Raw genomic sequence first — 25,822 nt, 5'->3', positions numbered from 1 at the left:
TCCCACAGCTCTCACTTGATCTTTGCTTTGTTGGGAGACATTTATGCTGCTTAAATATCACACTCGGGCACATTTTTTTGCAGCACACACAGAAGAATACAGATAATCATTCGCCAGTGGACGTGGATCCGATGTAACTATCTGTTATGGAGGGCGACGGAGGAACACTTCCTTTCATGTGCGCAGCTGGGGATGAGGGTTAATGAGAGCTGGTGCCTTGCTGTTGCTATTGGTGTTATCAAGAGGACGCCTCCCACTCCAGATACTTTCATCTTCTCTATTTGTTGTTTTGGTTTTTTAGGCATATTCCCACACAGACTTTGATTAACAGAGCCCCGCCTCTTCCTCCACCATCAATGCTGATGCTTGTCATCATCGACAATGGAGGCCGACATGCAATCAGAATCCTGCAGGACGCGCGGGGATCGTCACGGGACGGTAGCGTATAGCGTGGTCGGCGCCGGCTTTAGTCGGGGGAGCGGATGAAATTCAGGAGAACATTTGCATGTAATTGCCCGTCTCATTTAGTTCTATCAGCTATACCAGCTCACACTAGAATACATCATCATTTGCTTCTTAAATTTAGAAAATGTGTTACACATTGATCTATTTGACATGATTCGCAGCACGACCGGCACAGGTACGGAGATTGTAATGAATGAAAGTGTAGTTGTTATAGTGCTGTGTTTGCTGCCACGATTTAAAATAAACATCAGAACGATTGTTATTAAAATAAATATTAACGTCAGGGAACAAGCAAACATCTCTGTGGTTTAGTTTGGGCCCGTACACTTCTGCTCGAGACGTAACACCGTGCCCGTGATTCAGCGGGGGGATCGGTCTATACTTTTAAATATTGTCCTTTTGGAGATACGCACACACACACACATATACACATTTATCATAGATCTATACATATCTGGATATGCCCTTTACACAGCGCCGCCGCTCCCATAACGCGCACTACGCGCTGTGCGTAGGGCACCAAGTCCTGAGGGGGCACCAACAAATAGGCAACTAAAAAAATCATCATAGTTATAATAATTATAATGCCGATATTATTTCAGTATAGAAATATAGAAATATTAGACACCTTTTAGGCATGTGTATCACAAAACAGGCAGAACAAGAGACATATAAAAAATAAAAAAAAGCAGCATAGTTATTATAATTATAATGCCGATATTATTTCAGTTTTGAAATATAGAAATATTAGGCACCTTTTAGGCATGTGTATCACAAAACAGGCAGAACAAGAGACATATAAAAAAAAGAAATCGTCATTGTTATAATAATTATAATGCCGATATTATTTCAGTATAGAAATCTTAGGCACCTTTTAGGCATGTATATCACAAAACAGACAGAACAAGAGACATATTTAATTGCTCAAAAAAAGTTACGATGGTGCCCCCCCCCTTGCATTTCCCGGAAAACACAAATCCGGCCCCTGAGTATTTTTTTTAAATAAAAACCATCAGATTTTTTCCATGTTTGTTCAGTTTGGCTTGAACTGTTGAATTGTGCGTTCAACTTCATAAAATAATAGACTGCGGCAAAATAAATTCCTGTAAATCCGTAACCGTGGCTTTGCTATTGTAACAGTAAAACATAAATAACTAATAATTTCCCTATTTTCTCCCTCTGCAACTTGCATTCATGCATTTCCAGCTGAGTCACCGGTTGCCCTTTCTGGACCCTCCACACAAAAACCTCTAAACTCATATACATGCGGCATAAAAATCCACAAAGTCTATATACTCTGCCCTCATCTGCCATTCCTCTCGTACCGGGCTGAACTCCACCAAGTAAACAGACGGCCGGGAGCTGGTTGGAAATACAGATTCAGAGGCCTCAGACTGCGACTGACAATCTCTGGTGGGACTCAAGGTTGCTTTCATTTGTCTGCTTGAATCCTCCAGTTCCCCTTTTTCTCTCTTAGCCGTCTTAACATACACCTACTCCATAACAAAATGTTCCTGACTGCAGCACGAGTTTCAACTCCTACCACTACTTCCTGTTGTCTGCGGTCCACCATTACACTACCGTTCAAAAGTTTGGGGTCATCCAGACAATTTCGTGTCTTCCATGAAAACTCACTTTTATTTATCAAATGAATTGAAAATTGAATAGAAAAGATAGTCAAGACATTGACAAGGTCAGAAATAATGATTAATATTTGAAGTATTAATTTTGTTCTTCAAACTTCAAGCTCAAAGGAAGGCCAGTTGTATAGCTTATATCACCAGCATAACTGTTTTCAGCTGTGCTAACATAATTGCACAAGGGTTTTCTAATCAGATATTAGTCTTCTAAGGCGATTAGCAAACACAATGTACCATTAGAACACTGGAGTGATCGTTGATGGAAATGGGCCTCTATACACCTATGGAGATATTTCATTAGAAACCAGACGTTTCCACCTAGAGTAGTCATTTACCACATTAACAATGTATAGTGTGTATTTTTGATTAATGTTATCTTTATTAAAAAAACAGTGCTTTTCTTTGAAAAATAAAGACATTTCTAAGTGACCCCAAACCTTTGAACGGTAGTATACGTCTAATAGCAGCAGGATGCGGGTTGATGTTTTCTATAATGGGACCTATAGTTGTGATGGCTGTGATTGCCCACTGATGCTCATTGTTAGAATAGATTGTTATGTGCTATTGTGTGTCTTGATGTTTTTTAAGTCCGGAGTTCCTATGCACTTTTGTTTTCTTTATTTTCTGTCCCTTTAAGTCTTTTTTCAAACTCAAACTCTTGGGCGAGAACTTGTTCGTGCTGAACTTGTTTGTGTCGTTCTAATTGTCCCTAACCCTTTCAAGCCAAAGTTCAGGAAGGAAGACAAGTCTCAGTCTCATTCTCGCATCACGCCTGGCCTCCACCTCTCAATGAACTGTCCAGGAGACTCGTGGGTCATGCACAAGCTCTTCTGTCTCGTTGCTGTCACTGCGGTGTACACGGCGACGTGACTCCACGCCACCACCTCCCCTTATGCCAAGTGCCCGTCAATAGCTCCACAGGAGGAGGCTTATCCAGAATTCAAAAAAACATTGTTACCTTCGCATTGAAAATGCGGAAGGTTATGTTTTGATCGCCGTGTATTTATTTATTTATTTGTATGCGTGTTACTCGCAGAACTCAAAAAGTATTAAACCGAATCGCATGAAATTTGGTGGGATGATTGGTTATTATCCAGGGACCATTTGATTAGATTTTGGGATCGATCGGGTAAAAGGTCAAGGTCAAGGTCATGAAAAGGTCAAAATCTTCTTTTTACCATAGCGCGGTCAATTTTTATCCAATTGGCATGCAACTAATGCCAACATGTTCATAATTCAATGCCCAATCTTGTGATATGCGAAGGTATGTGCTCTACAGAGTACCCTGTTATCAGTCCCAAAAGTTACAGATTTGTGTGTGCTGCCAGTAGTAAAAAAAAGAGGAATAATTACATCCTGGCAGGCTGTATCAGAGAAGTTATGGGTGGAGGTTAACTGAGGTTTTGGCATGAATTTCTAACAATACTTCAATAATGAAGCTCAAATGACTGCACTCTTTCAGGTTATTCAATTCAATTCTGTTTATTTTATATAGCCCAATATCACACATTTACGAATTTGCCTCCGTGGGCCATGACAGGAGTCCGGCCCACCAGGAAGGAGGCATCATACACAGCAGGTCCAATGGACCCTATGAGATGTACAGACATAAAAGACTCCGGGGAGGAAGCAGAGTTAATAATTTGTGATGCAGAAGTAGAGAGAGAAGAGGAGAGAGGTGCTCAGTGTATCCTAAACCGCCCCCCCCCAACATCCTATAAGCCGATAGCAGCATATGAGACGTGAAATCACAAAGACTCCGGGGAGGAAGCAGAGTTAATAATGAGTGATGGAGAGATGTAAATTCATCCATAAGGAGAGAGAGAAGAGGAGATAGGTGCTCAGTGTGTCCTAAAACAAGGAGATAGGTGCTCAGTGTGTCCTAAAATGTCCTCCAGTTTTAATACTAAACTTCTTCCACTCTTTTTTTCTACCCCATGCTTATTTATTGGACCTGCACAGCTTGCGAATCTTGGCACACCTTGACGCTCCCCTCAGGTTATGCACCTGCTCTGCGGGGGGCTGTTTGGATACCAACAGCTGTGCTTGTCTGATGGCGACCAGAGACCGCCACAGTGTTGTTGTACCCTTCCCTTGCAACCGGCCTTGTGTTGAGGAAACTGTTCCTTTAGGGCCCCGTCGCGCAAAATTGCATCTCATCCCGTTAGCATTTTGTGCTAGAAGAATTCTTAGACTATAAGGTTGAGCCAAAGTCACCCTCCAAAAACTTTTCCTTCACCGTGTGTGGGAGAATGCAGAAGAGCATTCAGCTATTTTTATTTTTTTTAAAGCGGAGGAGCAAGAGACCCATGAAGAGTAGTAAGCCTCATTACTTTGGTAAATGGGTAAATGCCCCATGGCCGGTACCACCTACAGTATGCCAGCTGCAGGCAAATTGGTCTCCGGGGACTCATAGACAGCTGCGTGTCAGAGAGAGAGAGAGAGAGGGGGGGTGTGAGAGTCAGAGAAATAACGATTGGCAGAGAACTACAAAAAGACTGAAGTCACATAAACAAACAAATGTGTTAACTTGCTAATGGCAAAAGCAGAAGAGCACTGGCTGCCTGTGCGACTCATTTCCATCTCCCAAGCAGCAGCTGTGTATCAGAATTATTATTATTTCTTTGCCGTTCAAAGTTCTTTGAAACCCTTCAAACTTTCTGCGGCGCTGTCAGGAACAGTTTGGGAAGAAGAGGACATGTGACCCCCCCCCCCCACCCACACACACTGCTATTTATTGGGCTTTAACTTTTTTTTTTGCATTAATGGGGGGATATTGATGAGTTCTTGGCTTTCTCCCCAAACCTTTCAAAGACATTTCATCTCTATGAGATATTATGGGTCATTGGTAGTTTGCTGGCTTCTCCTGCGATGCAGTACAGCTCAAAATAACCGCTGCAGATACATTTAGAAAAGAAAATTATTGTGTTAGCTGAAGTATTCAAATGTCAAGAAAGGCTTTCCTGTGATATTTTAACATTATTTAACACCTGCGTCGTGTTGGTAATGGGTCAACTCTGTCCATCCAGACACATCTGTGTGTCTTTGACCAGGGTTTACAATCCCAACAGGAACAAAAGGACCCATATTCTAAATATTCTAAATGAGCCGTTACTTTATTCGTCGTAATTTCCGAGAACTTGTACTTGATAGATTACAGAACAGTTACATAATATAAAACTAGAATGGGTACTCAGTAGAGCGCATACCTTCGCATATCACAAGATTGGGCATTGAATTATGAACATTTTGGCATTAGTTGCATGCCAATTGGATCAAAATTGACCGCGCTATGGTAAAAAGAAGATGTTGACCTTTCCATGACTTTGACTTTGACCTTTGACCCGACCGATCCCAAAATCTAATCAAATGGTCCCCGTATAATAACCAATCATCCCACCAAATTTCATACGATTCGCTTTAAAACTTTTTGTGTTATGCGAGGAACACGCATACAAACAAATAAATAAATAAATACACGGCGATCAAAACATTACCTTCCGCATCTTCAATGCGAAGGTAATAAACCAACTTTGCACCTGAAGCGTTGCAGGTTAAGTTTCAATAGTTCTCTTCCAATCTGGTTGCCAAGCATTCCTGTGGTGGTGGTGGCAAATTACGAGGTCGTCACCCCAGGAACAATTCAAATTGAAGGACAATTAGGAACGTTTTTTTCGTGGCGTGACCATGGCAACGGTCAGAGCGAGTGACTTCGTAATAAACAAGTGAGAAAAGACGAATGATGGTGGGCAGTTGGTTTGGTGAGGCGACCAAACACAACCAGCCGACCGGCGTCCCAGAGTGTTGTAAAGTTCTGTCTGTGGTGTTTGAGTCCTATGAAAAGCGCGATAGAAATTGTATGTATTATTATTATTATTAAATGTCACTTTAACACACTTCCGTGCCGTCGCCACCCGACACGCTGCGACGAGGTCGTGGTCACTGCACGTTTTTTTCTGTGAGATCCCGTTGGTTTCTCACTGGTCAAGAGGTCAAGAGGTCAAGAAGGCCATTAAACAACTGGGCCTGATGGAGGTTCAGAGGTCATTGAGTCGCCGGTGTTTTGTGAGGTTGAAGAATGTGCACACCTTTCTTCCAAATTGATCAATTGTTGTATTAAATATGCTGGTTAGAGAAAAAGGAAAGTATTAATCCCAGTTATCTACATCTCAGTTGCCGTGTAAACAAACTCAAGGAGCATTTTACTTTAATTTTAATCAATTTGGGGATGACGAGTTCGGTCGCACAGTCTCAAAAGTCAAAACGAGCTGACAAAGTGCTAAACGATGCTCACGCAAAGCTTTCCGTCAATACGCAAGCCGCCGAATCCTTGGCAACATCTCGCCAGTCGTTCTCATGTGCCTCTGAGCCTCATTATGTGTTGTCACAGCATCTCTTGAAAGGGAAAGTTAATACACACCTTCCATTAGCCCCATTGTGTTGGAACATTGTTAACTGGTCCGCCAACAGGCCGACGCGGCGCTCGCGTCGGTATCGAGCCGTCGATCGCTTCCGCTTTCGTCTTCAGTGTCATTTCGTCGGGTTTATCTGGATGCGCCGCCGTTGTCGAGGACATCAGTTTTTAGATCATATCGGTCTCGTCCCTGCCTCCGAGGAAATCTCTCTTTTGTGTTTTATTTGTGCTTTTGCGTGTGTTATTGAAGAGAGAGAAAGAGAGAGAGAGAGAGAGAGTGCCTGAAAAAAATAAATGTCTTCGCTTGCCCTGGTTAAATGTGCGGCGCTCGGTATTCAACTGTTTTTCTTTTTTTCTTTTCACTCCCACCTCTGATTCTCAGTCAGCGCTGGAGAGTTCACCATCAATGTCAGGCGGTACAGACTGAGCAGATATTTACAGAGACCGACAGAAAGGGAAGCCAGATGGGGGGGAGGGGGGAGAGAGAGAGAGAGAGAGAGAGCTTGAACCAAAGTGGGACTATATTTTCTTTATTCTGTGTTTAAGTCGGCCTCGGCACAGACAACATCCCGAAAAACCTTTTCACTCCAGTGACTCAGACATTTCAGACACACGCATACAAAGCCGAGCCAGCCGAACACACACACACACACTAAGGCTGTGCTTTTGTAAGCGATGAAAGGTGGAAGTAGTCCCACAAAGAAATACTTACCCGCCGGGGCCTCAGACATAAACAGACACACTCGCACACCTTCTGACTCACCCGTGATGCCGGCGTGGGCTGTGGGTATCTCGATGATATTTGATATTTATTCGGTTAAATGTGATCAACATGCTTCTGAAATGCTTTTATTCTTCCTTTGAAATGCGCCACCGTTTTCCACAAGTACTGCCAATTAACGTAATGAGGGATTTCATTATCAGGGCCATTATTTCCTTCAGTGGTGATTACGTCTATCAGCAGTCGAGTATGACAAATAAGTGATGTGTTCATGAACCCGGACTTATAGCAACCGCTGTGTAATTATTGAAAATAGGCTACTTTATTAAAACGGCTTTTGACATTTCTGACAAGATGTGTGTGTGTGTGTGTGCGTGTGTGGGTGGGTGTCATCCGACAATGACGTGTGGCAGCTGGTGGCGCTCTTATTAAGACAACAGGATTTGAGATTGCAGTGAAATACATAATTATACTGCAATCCCAAACAAAATTGATATTTTTTTTATGTAGTTGTATTGTCTGACAATGAGTTGCCTTTTTTTGGGAAAAAAAGAAAGTAAAATTGTCTTTATTCCTCCCATATTTCATACATAAAATGTAGGTTTGCACTTTGCACCATTGGTCCATGCCATCCATGCAATAATTATACACGTTATATCCTATCTACAAGGATGGATACACATGCTTAACTTCAAGTTCCCTGTTTAGCTCATGCAGTTTTGTTGTGCCACAGGGAAGTGTACATGGACATCTACAATTTGTTTTACATATATGTATGAATGACCTGTATGATCAGCTGATTAAGTGCAGACGCAATATGTGTCAGAGAAACGTCAGCAAGCCCAAATTGAGAGTGCTGAAAAAACAAACAGTTAGTGATGGGTTTAATATTTACCGTCCTAATTTTCATGTAGGCGGGAAGCTGAATAATAAGTTAATCAAACACGTCTTTGCTTGTTTGGCCATTTCTTCCCGATAAGGCTTTTTACAATGTCCCCTTTCCTTGTTTGTTTCAGAGGAAGTGGCTGGCTCCAGACGCCGCTGCAGAGTAACTCAACAGATTTCATCAAGTGGTCAACAGAGTTTCACTTACAGCCTCTAATGGGACGAGGAATCGATTGTGTCAAGTCAACAAACTGGCCTACGGGCATTCAAATGAAAACTGTAATCTGACACGTGATCGGTACGGATCGGACTGACCGACTTTAACTGTCCCACTGTTTTGTAATTTATATCCAATATGTACCCAGGACTCCCTGGAAAGCAGCACTGAGTGGATTATCCTGGTGAAATAAAGTAAACCTCAAGATCTCACTGTATTTGATGGTGAGATGTTTCATTAAATGTCGTATGGGGATAGAAACACAGCTACATAAACACATACAACTTTCACAAAGAGGAATCGTCCAATATTACATAATAATAATTAAGTGGCACGAAGATACCTCCGGATTCATTTTCATATGCCGATTCCTCCCTCAGACTACATTTCACAATGTGTGGGTTAAATGATGGAATCAGGAGAAATCCGTTATTAGATTGTGAGAAATGTAATGAATTTTTCCGCGGAGCCAAATTGTCTCGCACATACGATTGGAATGTATTTATAGGACTAATAAATTATTATTAAAACACACCAATAGATGATTTATTAACAACAACAAAAAGTAATGCAAACTGCAACTTAAAGAGGATTTTAGTCACAATATTACTTTGCTAAGGTACGGTGATCTGCGGCTCTCACAGAGTCGGGGGGTTCTCTGAGAGGTGTGCGTGTGTGTGTGTGTGTGTGGTCAGGTGTGAGTGTGTGAATGTGTGACGGTGTCTCATTTTCTTCAACCGCCTGAACACAAAGTGTGTGTGTCGGTCTCTAGTTGGGTGTGTGATCAGCAAGCGGAGAGCGTTTCTTTAATTGGAAACAATTAAGGAGTAAGATTTCCCCCAAGCAGCAAACTCAATGCAAATCAATACCTGTGCCCAGGGTACAACTGCCCAATTTCTTCCATTCTGGCAGACAATTAGGCTTTTTTTTCTTGTCGGCCATTCTATTTGTTCATGTCATATTGAAGGGACCTCTTTGGACTGACTCAATTCAACGCAGTTTACGTCTGAATTTAAATCCAACACGAAAAAAAACATAGATTCCAGGCTTTTTTTTAATAGAGTTTCTGATATTAGTGTTATTATAACTGATAATTCTAATTTGTATTCACTTTAGACTCTTGACATCACCGGGTTTGTTGCCGTGTTTGCCAGCTGACAACCTTTTTTTTTTCAATTTGTAATGCCAAGTGGGAGAAACAACGGAGCCAACAAAAATTCCCACACATCCTGCCTCGTAATTAGCACTCGGAGGCTGACATGACCATTTTTCCCCCCCAGTTGGATTCTCATATTTATGATGAATTCGAAAGGACGTGAAAGCGGAATTAAAATCGGAGGGAAGATGTCGGTGGAGAAGATAGTCGCATGCCAGGTAGGTCCCTTCAATTCCATTCAATACAGCTCTAAATGGGATGTTTTAAGCTGTAATCCGCTTCAGAATTCTCACCGACGTACCTCTGTCAATTATAGATGCATTTTAGCTGCTCCTGTTTACTCCTTGCAGCACAATATCAAAAATAAAAAATTTCGTTTTTTAAAATAGTGTCTCCATACATTTTTCACTTGTCAGTTGCACATTTTTTATTTCATAATTATTTCATTCTTTTTGGTCCTGTGTACCTGTGAGATGAGCGAGAACATTGCAGAGAAAAGTTCCTCCAATTCAAACCAAAGAAATGCTAGGACGGCAAAACAATGTTGTTTTATTTATATATATATATATATATATATATATATATATATATATATATATATATATATATATATATATTTACTCAGTCCAGTGAATATATATATATATACTCGAATAAGCACAACCAACAGTCCAGTGAAGCTATATATATATATGTATATATATACATATATATATACAGGACTGTCTCAGAAAATTAGAATATTGTGATAAAGTTCTTTATTTTCTGTAATGCAATTAAAAAAACAAAAATGTCATGCATTCTGGATTCATTACAAATCAACTGAAATATTGCAAGCCTTTTATTCTTTTAATATTGCTGATTATGACTTACAGCTTAAGAAAACTCTAAAATCCTATCTCATAAAATTTTAATATTTCCTCAGACCAAGTAAAAAAAAAGATTTATAACAGCTGAGTGTTTGTCAAGGCTCAGGAAACCCTTGCAGGTGTTTCGAGTTAATTAGACAATTCAAGTGATTTGTTTAATACCCTACTAGTATACTTTTTCATGATATTCTAATATTTAGAGATAGGATATTTGAGTTTTCTTAAGCTGTAAGCCATAATCAGCAATATTAAAAGAATAAAAGGCTTGCAATATTTCAGATGATTTGTAATGAATCCAGAATGCATAACATTTTTGTTTATTTAATTGCATTACAGAAAATAAAGAACTTCATCACAATATTCTAATTTTCTGAGACAGTCCTGTATATATATATATACATATATACATATACAAGACTGTCTCAGAAAATTAGAATATTGTGATGAAGTTCTTTATTTTCTGTAATGCAATTAAAAAAACAAAAATGTCATGCATTCTGGATTCATTACAAATCAACTGAAATATTGCAAGCCTTTTATTCTGATTTATTGCTGATTATGGCTTACAGCTTAAGAAAACTCAAATATCCTATCTCTAAATATTAGAATATCATGACAAAGTATACTAGTAGGGTATTAAACAAATCACTTGAATTGTCTAATTAACTCGAAACACCTGCAAGGGTTTCCTGAGCCTTGACAAACACTCAGCTGTTATAAATCTTTTTTTTTACTTGGTCTGAGGAAATATTAAAATTTTATGAGATAGGATTTTAGAGTTTTCTTAAGCTGTAAGCCATAATCAGCAATATTAAAAGAATAAAAGGCTTGCAATATTTCAGTTGATTTGTAATGAATCCAGAATGCATGACATTTTTGTTTTTTAAATTGCATTACAGAAAATAAAGAACTTTATCACAATATTCTAATTTTCTGAGACAGTCCTGTATATACTTGAATAAGCACAACCAACAGTCCAGTGAAGCTATTTACAACACAAATATTTGAATAAAATCTGGCCGAGCAGCAGGAACGGAGTAATGACGTCGTGTCTCTGCCTACCTTCGCCAATGATGCATTTCAGTGTTTATGCGTATTCATCTGGGTGATTTAACAGGAGCAGCTTTTGTTACAGGGCAATAGATGGGTGGCCTCTCGCTTTCTCTCCCTCTCTCTCTCTCTCTCTCTCTCTCACAATGACATCCTCACATATATTCACAACCACACTTTACTATCAAGTCGTCCTTGATGTGTCTCGTAAAGACAGGCCGAGGAGGCCAGGATGGTTTCAGGCCGTAAAAAGCAGCCTGTGAAATCACATCGCATGTGAAGTCACAACAGATGGCTCCCACTGTGCTGCTTCTTCGCTGGAGAAGGACAAAAAAATATGTGACACGGGGAAAACGACACGAGTAACGTGAGCGGCGAACTCCGAAAGCCCCGCGTCCCTGAACGAGGACAGAGGAAAACAAGGCTGCTTACTGAACATCTTTTGCTCACCAGCTGCCAATGATTGTGCTGTAAAAGTGAAAAAAAGAAAAATAAGAATTCGATTTAATTATTTAATAAACACACAAAAAACACTGCACCCAGTAGGGGGCAGAATTAGTCCAGAAAACGTCGATAAGGATGGAGAGAAAGGGATGGGTGGGGGGGGGGGGGGGGGGGGACACCTCGCTTCATAACCGAGTATTCTTAAGGTAGGCGAGAGAATATGTGAGTGTGCTTCATGATTAGAGCGAATATAGATTGTATAGATATCTGTATGTAGATGCAGATGTTATCGCCATGGTAACCTTTACATGAGGCATTAAAAAGCAACTGTAACCAACATGTCTCTTCACTGAAGAGGAGGAGGGGTCGGGGTCGGTGTTGTTCGATGGATGCTCGGCCCTAATTGTTCCTCTGGAGGGTTTGGCCAAAAAAATTAAAATAAAAAAAAGCCACGAGATGGAGCGGACGGGGGGGTGGCTCCACTTTAATTACAGTGAGTGAATTAGCCAGTCATGGCTATATTCTGTGGCTGAATATGCATCGGGCAGATAATGATTGTGAAGAGAAGACGATGAAAGCACCTTAATGGCTCCGTCGGTTTCTCAAGTGCGGCCATCTCGACATCACCACAGAAGAAGAAGAAGAAGAAGAAGAAGAAGAGGAAGAAGAAGAAGAAGCACTTAAACCCTCCAAGTACAAAAGGCGTGAGAAGGCAAAAGAAAGCAACCGTGAGTGTGTGCTTTCTCAACCTCTTTGAATATGAAAATGGGAATAAAGAGTAGCTTCAGATTGTATAGGGAACACAGGCTGGAGGATACATTGAGGTCTGGTTTGGATATTGTTCATCACAATTATGTTTCACTCAAATAGTTTGTTACCTTTTCTATGTTTCTTTCGTATAAACCCACTCCCCCCCCTCTCCTGACGAGCTTACACTTTTCAATCAAAGAAAAGTCAAAGTCATCTTTATCGGAAATTTTCCATTTGTTGAACATTCAGAAGATCGAAAATATGTTTTTTTTTTCTTGTCCGACATAAGATGAGAAATACTAATTGTAAAAGTGATTAAATGATAAGGTAATAAAGTGCAAACAGTTAACAACAACAACAAATAACATTTAGACAACATATCATTTCTAAAATTAAGAACTATGAATACATTTTAAAAACTGCGTCTGTAAAAATAAACAGACCAAACAGTGGAATACAGTTTTGGATTGTTGTATTTTTCCAGAGTCCTCCATGCACCTAAATAATATCAAAAGCTGAAAAGCCTATATGACAATTGGGATATAGAAATTAGCCTATAAATAGGTTAAAAAAAAATAGCTGCAACGAGTGAAATGAGACTTTCCTCCTGAAAGGTTGAAGGAAAAAAGACGTTGCTCTTTTAGAGGTGAGAGTGTTAGGTTGAACGTGTGAACTTTGGAGGATAAATGTGAAGATCAGGGGGACTTTGCAGACTGACGCCTCGGCTAAGCAGACCTCAATTATCCATTATTACCTGAATGTGATGAGCACGCCTCTATATCCCGCTTCTCCTTTCCTCCCCTCAGTTCAGGAACCCTCGGGGAGCTCCGAGCAAAAGGAGAAGCCAAGGAAAAGAAGAAGGTCTAAAGGTATGAAGGAAATCAACAGTAATACCGCTGTGAAGACGACGTTCCTCGTTTCCCATGAAATAACTTCATTTGCACTTTGCTGCCTTGCTTGTGTACTTTGTTGTTGTTGCACTTATTGTGAAGTCAAAAAGGAGAAAGAGGCTTTTTAAAATGGGATTCTGATTTTCAATTGCAGGCAATAACATACTTTATTATGCATGGCGAGTTTAGAGATTTTGGGCAATGTTGTTTATTTGTTGCACCCTTAACATGAACACACACACAAACAACACGCACACACAAAAAGTAGACATTTCGCAGTCTATTTGACTGCTTCTGCCTATTTGTGTCTGAAGATTTCTCCCAAATTTCACCAAAAGTTAGCTTTAGATAATTCCTCATTTGCATATTTAAACATTAATATATTCAGAAAACAAAATGTTCTTAATGTAAAGAAAAAACTAGCAAACTGTAAGGTAACATATACGAGTTATTATTTTATTTTACACTTTTTACCTGTATAGTAACTTAAGACATAGTAGCACTTACATAAACCAAACCTTTCAGTTTGTTTCCTCTCTATACTCTTAAGGTTTTTAAAGAGGGTTGTGGTCATGTATCATTAATAGCCTGATTGGTATGTACACTTTATTCCTGAAAACATGGCAACATATATATTTTTTAATGGCCTTTGACCATATTTTCTGATTTCTGAAGTGATTCAAAGAGATATCCAAAATTCCTCTAATATGTCAAGCTGACTTCATCCAATGTGCCTAGGTCTGCCCTTGAAATGTCTCCAAATTAGCACATATTTAATAATACAATGGACCATTTGTATATTTTACATATACATTGTCAGAAAACAAGTTATACAAAAAATATCGAGTTAATCGTCAAAGTCAAAGTCAAAGTCAGTTTTATTTGTCAATTTTCCATATGTGCAAACATACAGAAGATCGAAATTGCGTTTCTCTTCTGTCCAACATAAAGTGAATTGTGCAACATATAGACAACATAGAGTGCAAAAATAGTAAAAAACTTGTGAACATATAGACAACATAAAGTGCATAGACAACATAAAGTGCAAAAATAGTAAGAAACATGTAAACATATAGACAACATAAATTGTGCTAGCAGCATTCAGACATGTGAGTCTGAGAGAGGACGGAGTGGGAGGATGGGGAGAGAGTTCAGCTTCCTGACCGCCTGGTGGATGAAGCTGTTGGACAGCCTGGTGGTGTGAGCCCGAGGCTCGGTATCTCCTCCCAGAGGGCAGGAGGCTGAAGAGACCGTGTGAGGGGTGGCAGGGTCACTCACAATCGAGGTCGCTTTGCGGGTGAGGCGGGTGTTGTATATGTCCTGCAGGGATGGGAGGGGGAGTGAGGCACCCATGATCCTTCCAGCTGCCTTCACTATGCGCTGCAGGGCGTTCCTGCTGTGGTCTGTGCAGCTTCCGCCCACACAGTGATGCAGTTGGTCAGGATGCTCTCGATGGTGCCGCGTAGAAGGTGCACATGATGGATGGGGGCTCCTGCTTTCCTCAGTTTCCGGAGGAAGTAGAGGCGCCTCTGTGCTTTCTTTGCCAGCGATGTAGTGTTGGCTGTCCACGAGAGGTCCTCACTGATTTCCACCCCAGGAATTTGGTGCTGCTGACCTGCTCAATGTCCGCACCGTTGATGGTCAGTGGTGGGTGATGGGTGTGGCCTTTCCGGAAGTCAACAACGATCTCTTTGGTCTTGCTGTTGTTGAGCAGGAGGTTGTTGGCTCCGCACCACGTGGTCAGAAGGTTGACCTCCCTCCTGTAGAGGGTCTCGTCATCCTTGGTGATGAGACCTATCAATGTTGTGTCGCCTGCAAACTTGACCATGTGATTGGTGCTGTAGCTGGTTTTGCAGTCGTGAGTCAGCAAGGTGAAGAGCAGGGACTGAGCACACAGCCCTGAGGGGCCCCTGTGCTGAGTGTGATGCTGCTCGAGGTGTTGTTGCCAACACGTACTGCTTGTGGCCTCTCACTCAGGAAGTCCAGCAGCCAGTTACACAGCGAGGTGTTGAGCCCCAGCTGGTCAAGTTTGCAGATTAGTTGTTGTGGGATGATTGTGTTGAATGCTGAGCTAAAGTCTATGAACAGCATTCTTACATAGGAGTCTTTTTGTCCAGGTGGGTGAGGGCTGGGTGGAGAGCAGAGCAGATTGCATCCTCCGTGGACCGTTTGGCCCGGTATGCAAACTGGAAAGGGTCCAGAGTGGGGGGGAGAATGGATTTGATATGCGACATGACTAGTCGTTCAAAGCACTTCATGATTATGGTGGTCAGTGCCACTGGACGATAGTCGTTGAAGCAGGACGGAGTGGATTTCTTTAGCACAGGTATGATGGTGGTTACCTTGAAGCATGATGGAACAACAGCTTGTCTCAGAGAAGTATTAAAGACATCCGTGAAGACGGCCTTAAGCTCCTCTGCGCAGTCCTTCAGCACACGACCAGGGATGTTGTCTGGACCTGTTGCCTTGTGGGTGTTGATGGACGAGAGAGTCCTCTTCACGCTGGCAGCAGACAGGCACAGAACCTGATCATGGGGAGGGGGCGGAGTCTTGTGTGGACGAGTGCTGTTCTGTGCTTCAAACCGGGCAAAGAAGCTGTTGAGGTTGTTTAGCAGAGAGATGTTGCTGTCGCAGTTCTGTGGCGTGGGTTTATAGTCTGTGATGGTCTGAATGCCCCGCCACAGGCTGCGTGTGTCTCTGCTGTCTTTAAAGTGCCGGGTTATCTTTTTTGTGTAGGAATTTTCTGCTTTCCTGATGCCGTGGGACAGGTTGGCTCTCGCTGTTTTCAGGTCCGTTTCGTCCACAGCTCTGAAGACCCTATTTCTAGTCCTCAGCAGCCGATGGACTTCCCCTGTTAGCCACGGCTTCTGGTTAGCCAGTGGTGATGGTCTTTACATGGGTCACATCATCAATGCACTTGCTAATGTAAGAAGTAACAGTGTCTGTGTACTCCCAATGTCTGTGTGGTCGTTGCATGTGGCTGCCTGTTTAAACATTCCCCAGTCTGTTGAGTCAAAGCAGTCTTGACGAGCGCAGGAGGCCCCCTCTGGCCACACCGTACGTGCTTCAGAACCGGTCTGGAGGCTTTCACTCTGGGTCTGTATGCTGGCATTAGCATGACGGTGATGTGGTCAGAGAGACCTATGTGGGGGAGGCCTTGTACGCTCCTTTGTGGGTTGTGTAGACCAGATCCAAAATGTTGTCTCCTCTTGTAGGAAATCAACATGCTGGTGTAGTTTGGGAAGGACAGTCTTAAGGTTTGCATGGTTGAAATCTCCAGCAAAGATGGTGAAGCCGTCTGGGTGAGCCGTCTGTTGTTCGCTGATGGCCTGATACAGTTCACCGAGTGCCGCATTTCTATCACTGTTGTTGGAGGTCGGGGGGATGTAAACAGCGACTAGCAGAATCGCCGTGAATTCCCTCGGCAGATAAAAAGGACGGCACCTTACGATCATAAACTCCGCCAGTGGTGAGCAGTGTCTACATACCACGGCAGCGTCCCGGCACCATGCATCCCGGATGTAAACACATACCCCGCCGCCGCGAGTTTTTCCTCCATCAGCGAGGGCTCTGTCCGCTCGGTAGCATGTTAGCTGCTCCAGTCTCACAGCAGAGTCGGGATGTTGTCGTTTAGCCATGTTTCCGTGAAGATAAGCACACAGCAGTTCCTCACGTCTCGCTGCTCCGTCTGCAGCAGTCTAATGTGGTCCATTTTATTGTCCAAGGATCGCACATTAGCCATGATAATGGATGGTATGGCTGGACGAGTTGGCCTAGCCGCTAGCCTAGCTCGGATACCTCGCGCCTACCCTCTTCTGCTTCCTCTCACAACGCTTGCGGCGCCTCCTTTCTGGGGAGGAGTGGCAGTCGAGTCCGTGTGGTCGGTGTGGTCGCTGGCGAAGTAATCCGTGCTCCGCGAGTGTTTCCGCTTGTTCAGCGTCCAGAGTGCCGTGTAGTTTGGTCCTGCCGATGGTTAACAGAACCTGCCGACTATATTTGGGTTCCGACGTAGACAGACGAGGCGAAGACGAACAATTTTTGGACGAACTTTTGCACAAACATTTAGAAACAGAACAAAACACCAAATGGTCAGGACAGAGAGGGGCCGCTGCATCCGTGCGCGCCGCCATCTTGAATCACACCACGCAATCACGCCATCTTGAATCTAGCCCTATTCATCTGAGATATTCCCTCAGCAGCCATAAGTCATCCGGTAAGTGCATTTCTGCTCTCTAGTGAAAGCGGGGTCATTGAGACGAGGACCCACGTAATAAGAGACTCCACTTTAATGAAATGTTTGTTATCCCGATTCACATTTCCTGTGCGTCATTATCGCACTCAAGGTTTTTTCGTACACAACGCCGTCACCGTTCCCTCTCGCCGACCTCTGACCTCTTTGTGTGTCGGCAGCAGAATGACAGCGTAATGCTCCTCTGCGCCGTCATTACCTGCCGGTTGCATCGCGGAGGTCACTCCCTCAAAGCCGAGGCCGTCAAAGCGATACGCTTCCCACGGGAGGAAGCAGGAAGTAGCTCACCCCCAGCGGAAAAACAAACACGCGTTTCTACTTTGTCAGGAACCATCCACTCGAGCTCTCCTAAGATAGACACGATACATTCCCACCCCCAAGGGGGCTGCTGAGACAATAATGGCAAATACCCAGCATGCAGAGGGGCAAAAAAACAGAATTAATAACAACTACGCAAGTATTTGAATGAGAAAAATAATAAAGAGGGATGTATTTGCATGTGAAAGAACTCGCCTGCCTTGCGGCCTTGTGAACATTTGAGGAAGATGAGCATCATTAGACTTTAAAAGCTATCGCATCATTTTTATTTGTGCCTTTTGGGCTGCAGATTCTGAAGTCCACTTTTGCAGTTTTCTTTATGCCCTTTGTGCATTTTGAGGTCGATCAGCTGAAAATGCATCTCGGTTTTAATTGTGCAATCTCATCATCGGCATAATGTGTCAGACAGATACGCTTATTTTGATGTGGCTGAATAGGAGCTGGATTTGTTGCTTTGAGACGGCAAACGCAAACAGAAAGAACAATGATGTGTTCACACCGACTGTTGTTTGTGTTTTCTCACTTTCGGCTCCTTCAGAAGTTGGAGGGCATGCCTTCGCCTTAGTGCCTGCTGTGCGCAGCAGTTGCAGAGTTTCCGAGCTAAACGTTAAATACACTTGCAGCAAATTCTTTAAATTAAAAACCCCAGTTTTTTAATCAACTCTGGAAAAAGTAGGAGTTTGGAGCACCAGTCATTGCTCCGTCTTGCCTTTTAGTCATGTTTGCTCTATTAATGCGACACAGCGAGAAGGCAATCTAACAAGAACACTCACTCTGGCTGAATCCACCGTCTCTATATACAGTATGTAGGGCTCATCACACAATGATGTTGAACCCTGCAACCCTCCCCCCCCAAAAAAAAAGAAAGAAAAAAAGATGAGCGTATACGCGTAATTGAGTGAGATGATAAGTCTTTGCCGCCTCGGGGCAAAGTGTCTTCGAGTTCCTTTTGTTTCCAAAACCCTTTTTTTCTTTTTTTTTGGGTGACGGAAATAACTATAACCCGGCAGCTGCAAGACAAACACGTGCACGCGCACACACACAGACACATGAGTTGCTTCTTGTCTGTTGGGATTCAATTAAAGAAACTTAAATGACGCTGCGACGACTGCCTCGACGGGCTGAGCTCAACGTCTCTCCTCTTGTTGTTCTCTTTCATAATGGCACAAAGGGTTACAGATGGAAACAGAAAGTGAGGGAGGGAGAGGACAAACGTTGTGGGAACAAAATGTTGGAGAGGGTGATTTTCCTGCTCCTAAACAAAAACACTCGACGGGGGCGTTTGATTGTCGGTTGCATCGCGAGAAACTCGGGATATGTCGTCGTTGCAAAAAATTAATTGAAAAAGAAAAAAGGTAGAACATGCACACTCGCAGCTTTATCTTTATCTTCATCCCTCTCTCTCTCTCATGCTGTGAATAAACACCAGAACAAAGACTTTAAACTGTCACGTTGTTACAGGCACACACACATCTCTTTCACCTGCCATATAATTAGCATCCCTTCCTCTCCATTCCCCCGGAAGCCAAAAAAAAAGAAACCAAACCGACAAAATATGAATCACGTCGCGCACCATCACCATTCAAAGCTGACATTTCCGTTATCGCGATAAGCCCTGGAGAAGGTGAGCGTCTTCTCATTTAACGCCAGACTGTCTCTCTATTAGTGAAGGACAAGAGCCGAGAGATGAAGCCATGAAAAAAGGAATACTGCTTTAAAACATGCTTATCTCTCCCATCTCGCCCCCACCATCCTCCTCCTCTTTTTCCTCTGTTTCAACCTCCCTGGATTCCCCTGGTTGCTTTGTAATGAAGTTATCCCACAGCAGAGTTCTCCTCAGCCGAGCCGTCTTAAGACAGAGGAGGGATGGAGGGAGCAGAGGAATCACAGAGAGGAGGAAGTATCAAAGTCAACACCGCGGATAAAGCCTGGGAAGAAGTGAAGGGGGTTAAGGGAATAAGGGAGGTGGCACGTGTATATGTGACATTGTGCAGGAATTTAAAAAGACGTTCTCGAGTCGCCTCGGTGTGATCCATGCTATTCAACATATCACCGGGTTATATTAGTCACTAATGCCAATCCTAATGCAATACCCAAATACATGTGTGTATAAACATATGTATTGACAGAATATTGCTATTAATATTAAAGAAATAGTCACATTAAATTAGAAATGTATCCAACAAGGTGCTCAGAAATAACATAATTTCCTCACATGGGGTATTGTTATGACATATTATGCTTTATGGGTTCACAACAATGACAGAAAAAAAAACAATGGTAAAGAATGGACATGGTGGATTAGAAATTAGATAAATAACTAATGCCAATCCTAATGCAATACCGTCGCAAATCAATGTATAAATATATGTATTGACAGAATATTGCTGTTAATATGAAAGAAATGTTCACATTAAATTAGAAATGTATGCAACAGGGTGTTCAGAAATGTCAATAACAATAATTTTCTCGCATGGGGCGTTCTCATAACATATTGTGCTTTATGGGTTCACAACAATGACTCAGAAATATGCAAAAACAATGGTGATGATTGGACATAATGCATGTAACAATACAAGTATACCATACGATGCAAAGATATATAAAGATGCAAAGAGACATGTGTTGTTGAAATTGATGCTTTCCTCTGTTGTTGGGTACAGGAAAGAAATTGAAGGCGCAGTCCAAGTTTATTGATTCTAGTCACAAAAGACATTGTTCATGCGACAAAAGGGTGAGAGCACTTGTTGAGTATATTGGCCTTAAGGTCAATCCACCATCCCAGGATAGGATGAGGGGCTTTGCTTCGTCGACTACCACACAATGTCAATTGTTCCACAAGCGAGACCCGAGAACGCGAGCAGTAGAATGAGATAAGTCAGTTACAAAAGGACGTACACACTTCAGAGATTGTGATGTAATAGAAATACGTCAGTTCCTGTACAGATATATATAAAAAATAAGTATTCATTAATCAGAACTAATTTCCCTACTGTACAGACACTTATGCTGCGTTCACACCAAAAGCCTTGCGAATATTGCCAATGCTTTACTCGCGTGAGTTTAACTATTTGTGGCTTTTTGCGTCATTCGTGCCTTAGAAGGGGGCGTGGCTTATCTATGTAGCTTTACTCCGTGGAAACAGTTATCATTTCCTCCATCCACCATGGAAGAAATAACCACTAGTTCTGCTTTATACTTGTTGTAGACATCCCACTAACGTCAGAACATCTTACGCCCTCGTGTTTGGGTTCATAACATTAAGTATAATCTATATATATTTATATATTCGCGTCAAACGAATGCAACAATTTGTGTCTGTACGTTGACTTTGCATAGGATCTACTCGCAGGAAAAATTCGCAATGCCTTTGGTGTGAAAGCAGCATTAGAATGATGTCATTTATGACCAATGAAAGACACATATTCAGTGCTCTTTAACAGACCGTGTTTAATACGTTCACTTTCACCTGCTGTGCCACTCTTTTGACTCTGTGGAGCTCAATGTAATTGTCACCAAATTGCATGCAGCAGAGGATTATTATGCCGCGCTACGGCAAAGCCTCTGTCAAGTATGCCATATGGCATCATGACAATAACGCCCCTTAATGTCAACAGACCCTGTTCATTTGGCAGGAAATTGCAATCAAGAACGTATCGGCACCCACGGGGCTGCTTGGACTTCACAATTGTGTCTCAGAGTGATGGCATGTAGGGACCGGTGCTCTTTCTTCCGCTCATACTTAGCCTGAGTGGCTTCAAAGTGACCAAATAGACCCTGAGAGACTGACAAGTACAAGTATATCACTTTATCCTTACCAGGACGCCATGTTTTCTCCGCAGCGATGATCACTTTGCCTAAATGAAGACCACCCTATATGATCATGAGGTCACAATGCACACAAGTGTACTAAATTAAACACAATTGATGCAACGTGGCTACATGCTGGTGGAGCCTGAGGGTAGATCTTGAGCTAATTGTTTGTATTTTGAGTTAAGGAAAAATAATTATTTCATGAATTAAGATAAAATATCTACAATTACTCATACTTATGGAAGGAACTATGTAGTCATCTGGTCAGATACGAACAAAAGGCTGACATAGCCGTGTATAAACAATGCTATGATGGCACCATGCAGTTTTTATCATATCTTGCGAATACTAATATTAATGACGTCTCTTAAGTGTTAAAAAAGCTTGGCAGGAACAGGCTGGTAAAAAAGGGAACCCTTCAGATGTTATACTATATATTAGTATTATAGATAAATATACCTGTATCGTATCATATTCATAGTATCGTGACGAATTCTGGTATCGTATCGTAAGTAAGTGATATTTATGGCAGGTATCATATTGTAAGTATCAGGTATCGTTATATTTATGGCAGGTATCGTATCGTAAGTATCAGGTATCGTGATATTTATGGCAGGTATCGTATCGTAAGTATCGGGTATCCCGATATTTTTGGCAGGTATCGTATCGTAAGTATCGGGTATTGCGATATTTATGGCAGGTATTGTATCGTAGGTATCGGGTATCGCGATATTTATGGCAGGTATTGTATCGTAGGTATCGGGTATCGCGATATTTATGGCAGGTATCGTATTGTAAGTATCGGGTATCGCGATATTTATGGCAGGTATCGTATCGTAAGTATCGGGAATCGTGATATTTATGGCAGGTATCGTATTGTAAGTATCGGGTATCACGATATTTATGGCAGGTATCGTATCGTAAGTATCGGGTATCGCGATATTTATGGCAGGTATCGTATCGTAAGTATCGGGATATTTTTGGCAGGTATCGTATCGTTAGTATCGGGTAACGTGATATTTATGGCAGGTATCGTATCGTAAGTATCGGGTATCGCGATATTTATGGCAGGTATTGTATCGGAAGTATCGGGTATCGTGATATTTATGGCAGGTATCGTATCGAGGTTATAATTTAGTATCATGGCGACCCTAGTCCTTACCCAGTATTGTGCCTCCACTGCAGAGGGAGAATTCTGCACAGCAGGACATGTTGAGAATGTAATCAGTAGACGAGGACAGTCAAGAGACTCTCAGGGTCACAAAGTCTACAGTAGCACGACAATGCAAGAACTTTGGTATTATGTGAGGAAACTTCTTTTCCACTCTTCTGCTCACTTTTGCTTTGCTCCCACCTCCTGCTCCTCACGGTATAGTTATCAGATGAAGCACCAGAGAGGCTGAAGGGAGGTTGCAGAGAGAAAAGAGCCCACAAAGTCACAACCAGGCATCATATTGCCTGACTCTCTCTTTTTGTCATTGTTTTCTTACTTTTATTGTGAAGTTCATTTACTGAGCGACTCAGGATGCCTCAGTGTTCTACTGAACACCTCAGAGGGTCTTTTAATGAACACCTTTAGGTTTTTTTAGATTTAGATTCAGCATCTTTCTGATGCTCATGTTTTATGGGACATCTGTGGACTGTGTCTATGTGTTGTCTGTATGAATTTTCGGCGGCAAATGAGTTTCCCCACTGGGGATTAATAACGTTTTCTAATTCAATTGTGCCATTCAATGTTAAAGTCAGCAAAATAAAAGGACATACGAACACAGACACACACAGGATGTGTTGGTGATGTACACATTTATGTGTTACACACACACACACACACACTCACGTGTTGTGAGCAGTCAGAAGTGATTAAAGTCTCCTATAATTGCACTCTAAAAATGGTGCTTTGCTTTTCCACAAAGCCGTTTGACTGTTACTGCTGAAGAAGCAAGTCCTGCCCCAAGGTGTTTGATTCTCTTTATGCTTGCCTTTAAAACACAATGAAACAAAACTGTCGTACAGAACTGTTGCTTTTAGGCACCTCGGCGAAACAATGCAATTACCGCTAATGCAGTTTTGTATCCATCAACAACAACAACAACAACAACAACCTTATCTCAACATGGAACATGAGAAAACAAAATCTAAGCTGGCAGCTCTCTTGCAATTTATAACTTCTTGAAAGAAAAACAATGACACATTCTAAGTGAGGTGGAAAGTCAGAAAGTTGAAATGAAATCAAAACAAAAGGAAAGAGTGCCAGGAAGGTAGATGCAACAGCAAACATGCAATTATGTACTATTATTTTCTGTGGTTGTCACGAAATATGAAATGAAGAAAGATGACTTGTGTTCGCGACACACGCAGATGGCAAGGCTTTGCACAAAAGCAAAGCACTTAAAGAGCTGGTTTTTCTTTTCTTTTTTTGCTGTAAAATACATGATTTGACAGTACTGTGATGAAACACATTAATGATGATTTTAATATTAAATTATTTTGAACAAATCAGCATTTCATGGGTTAAAAATGGCTAAATACACAGAATCAAAATAACCCTGAAGATTGCTAATAGAGCCTTTTACAACTTTTAGGACCTAAACATTCCAGAACTATCAAGTTTTCTCATAGTGAAGTTCATTTACGTGAAATAATAATAATATTCTATATTTATATCGGCTATGTATATTCGTATATACACTACCGTTCAAAAGTTTGGGGTCACTTAGAAATGTCTTTATTTTTCAAAGAAAAGCACTGTTTTTTCAATAAAGATAACATTAAATTAATCAAAAATACACACGATATATTGTTAATGTGGTAAATGACTATTCTAGGTGGAAACGTCTGGTTTCTAATGAAATATTTCCATAGGTGTATAGAGGCCCATTTCCATCAACTATCACTCCAGTGTTCTAATGGTACATTGTGTTTGCTAATCGCCTTAGAAGACTAATGTCTGATTAGAAAACCCGTGTGCAATTATGTTAGCACAGCTGAAAACAGTTATGCTGGTGATATAAGCTATAACTGGCCTTCCTTTGAGCTTGAAGTTTGTAGAACAAAATTAATACTTCAAATATTAATCATTATTTCTAACCTTGTCAATGTCTTGACTATATTTTCGATTACATTTTCAATTCATTTGATAAATAAAAGTGTGAGTTTTCATGGAAGACACAAAATTGTCTGGGTGACCCCAAACTTTTGAACGGTAGTGTATATATATATATATAATATATATCTGCTGATCTACATATATATATATATGTATTTACATATCTATATAAGTTATGGGCCTATTTTTGGACCAATGGTATCACGTTACCGACCATGTTTTTTTGTCAGATATGCTCCAAAGCCCGGGGGTCTTCAAGGGGGCTTGGTTGGAACTTATCTATGTCATGAAATGTATCTAAAAATAGAAATGTAACCTGACCACTGAGCACCTCCTACCTCACACATCCAATGTGCTCCACCTCCCCTTCCCCCTCCTCAAACCCCTTTTCCACTTTATTTTTGCATTTTATTTTCAAATTATGCGATGGGTGGAGTTAAGCTCAGACCCTGGGGGAGATGCAACCAACTACACATCAGAACTACTACACATAGAAAGATGCATGCATAAGTAATTATTCGTCAAACCACATTAGACTTAGCAGCACATCAAATAAAGTGAGAGTGCAAAGAGAAAATGTTTGACAGACAGAAACGTGTTCTCTCTCTCTCTGTGTGTGTGTGTGTGTGTGTGTGTGTGTGTGTGTGTGCGCGAGGCAGTTATTTAGAAAACCTCCGTACTGCGAAAGCCTCACGGTTGCTACAGCGATGCTACAATGGGCGGTGATTGATCGAAATGGCTCCTCTAAATTGTATAATGAGTGCGAGGCGATGGGATCACGATCATCGTAAAGAGAACAGACAGCGTTTGACTTTCCACTCCGGGAGCTTATCAC

Source organism: Pseudoliparis swirei, chromosome 3, assembly GCF_029220125.1.
Source record: "Pseudoliparis swirei isolate HS2019 ecotype Mariana Trench chromosome 3, NWPU_hadal_v1, whole genome shotgun sequence".
Lineage (NCBI taxonomy): Eukaryota > Metazoa > Chordata > Actinopteri > Perciformes > Liparidae > Pseudoliparis > Pseudoliparis swirei.
This window is presented reverse-complemented; position numbering follows the sequence as displayed.